Genomic DNA, 2,123 nt, shown 5'->3' with positions numbered 1-2,123 from the left:
TTCCCTCTCGAACGATGCAGACGCATAGAGGGAGACATTTCCCTCAAATTAAAGGAAGCAGAGAGCAAAGAGAGAGGCATTTCCTCAAGCTAAAGGATGTAGAGAGCAGAGGGGGGTGTGCCTAGAGCAGATAGTAGAGAGGGAGGGAGAGAAATATCTTTCACTAATGGAGTAATTATTGGGTTTTGAAGTGTTATGTTTGGGCTTGGGTTTGGGCTTTGGTCAAAGACGAGAGAAGATTGTAGATTGGGCTTTAATTTTTTTTAATATTTTTGGGTTGGGTCGGGTTGACCCAATCATTTCTTTTGGTGCCCGAACCCAACCCAAATCAGATTGGGTTAAAAAAAATGGACCCAACCCAAAACCGAAATCCAACACAACCCAACCCAACCCTTATATTTCGGGTTGGGTTCTCGGGTTTTCGGGTTGGGTGTACACCCCTAGTGTACGATTCACATCGGGTTCATGTTCTATAGTTTGTTTGTGTATTCATCAATGTATTTATGGATGAAACTTTGATCAATGAATTAATAAGTATTTTATTTTATTCTTATTCCACGCACCATGAGAACACTCTAGGCTCTAGGTGAAGGGTCCTTGCTATTCATAAACATTGGTAAATTATATAATTATGGGATCCGTGGCGCAATGGTAGTGCATCTGACTCCAGATCAGAAGGTTGCGTGTTTGATTCATATCGGGTTCATGTTCTATAGTTTGTTTGTGCATTCATCAACATATTTATGTATGATACCTGGCTCTAGGTGAAGGATTCATTCTATTCATAGACTTTGGTAAACTATATAATTATGGGATCCGTGGCGCAATGGTAGCGCGTCTGACTCCAGATCAAAAGGTTGCGTGTTCGATTCACGTCGGGTTCATGTTTGTCTCTGCATTCAATAATGTAGTATTTATGGAAGAAACTTGTGATCAATGAATTAATAAATATTTTATTTTATTCTTATTCCACGCACCATGAGAACACTCTAGGCTCTAGGTGAAGGGTCCTTGCTATTCATAGACATTGGTAAATTATATAATTATGGGATCCGTGGCGCAATGGTAGTGCATCTGACTCCAGATCAGAAGGTTGCGTGTTTGATTCATATCGGGTTCATGTTCTATAGTTTGTTTGTGCATTCATCAACATATTTATGTATGATACCTGGCTCTAGGTGAAGGATTCATTCTATTCATAGACTTTGGTAAACTATATAATTATGGGATCCGTGGCGCAATGGTAGCGCGTCTGACTCCAGATCAAAAGGTTGCGTGTTCGATTCACGTCGGGTTCATGTTTGTCTCTGCATTCAATAATGTAGTATTTATGGAAGAAACTTGTGATCAATGAATTAATAAATATTTTATTTTATTCTTATTCCACGCACTATGAGAACACTCTAGGCTCTAGGTGAAGGGTCCTTGCTATTCATAGACATTGGTAAATTATATAATTATGGGATCCGTGGCGCAATGGTAGTGCATCTGACTCCAGATCAGAAGGTTGCGTGTTTGATTCATATCGGGTTCATGTTCTATAGTTTGTTTGTGCATTCATCAACACTGGCTCTAGGTGAAGGATTCATTCTATTCATAGACTTTGGTAAACTACATAATTATGGGATCCGTGGCGCAATGGTAGCGCGTCTGACTCCAGATCAGAAGGTTGCGTGTTCGATTCACGTCGGGTTCATGTTCTATAGTTTGTCTGGAAGAAACTTGTGATCAATGAATTAATAAATATTTTATTTTATTCTTATTCTACGCACCATGAGAACACTCTAGACTCCAGGTGAAGGGATCGCAATGGTAATGCGTCTAACTCTAGATCAGAAGGTTGCTTGTTCGAGATTCATGTTCTATAGTTTGTTTGTGCATGCATCAACATATATACGTATGAAACTTGACTCTAGGTGAAGGGTTCATTCTATTCATAGACTTTGGTAATAGCGAGTTTGACTCCACATTAGAAGGTTGCGTGTTCAATTCACTTTTTGTTTGTGCATTCATCAACTTATTTTTGGAAACCTTTAGACAAAACTATGCGTTAAAAATATAGTTTTGAATTGAGACCTATATTTCACGCCTCGAAATTCCAAATTGGATTAAATCTATGGCAT

General features: G+C 38.9%; 3 non-coding genes across 3 annotated transcripts; all 3 read left to right on the top strand.

The window, feature by feature from the left end:
• Positions 1-812: 812 nt before the first annotated feature.
• TRNAW-CCA lies at positions 813-884 on the top strand. Its single transcript has one exon. It is a non-coding gene; the product is annotated as a tRNA-Trp (tRNA).
• A 342-nt stretch (positions 885-1,226) lies between these two features.
• Positions 1,227-1,298, top strand: TRNAW-CCA. The gene has a single exon. It is a non-coding gene; the product is annotated as a tRNA-Trp (tRNA).
• A 326-nt stretch (positions 1,299-1,624) lies between these two features.
• TRNAW-CCA lies at positions 1,625-1,696 on the top strand. The gene has a single exon. It is a non-coding gene; the product is annotated as a tRNA-Trp (tRNA).
• Positions 1,697-2,123: the final 427 nt, after the last annotated feature.

This window comes from Cucurbita maxima, unplaced genomic scaffold, assembly GCF_002738345.1.
Source record: "Cucurbita maxima cultivar Rimu unplaced genomic scaffold, Cmax_1.0 Cma_Scf02830, whole genome shotgun sequence".
NCBI classification, from domain to species: Eukaryota; Viridiplantae; Streptophyta; class Magnoliopsida; order Cucurbitales; family Cucurbitaceae; genus Cucurbita; species Cucurbita maxima.
Note: the sequence above shows the minus strand (reverse complement) of the source record. Positions and strands in the feature narration are given on the sequence as shown.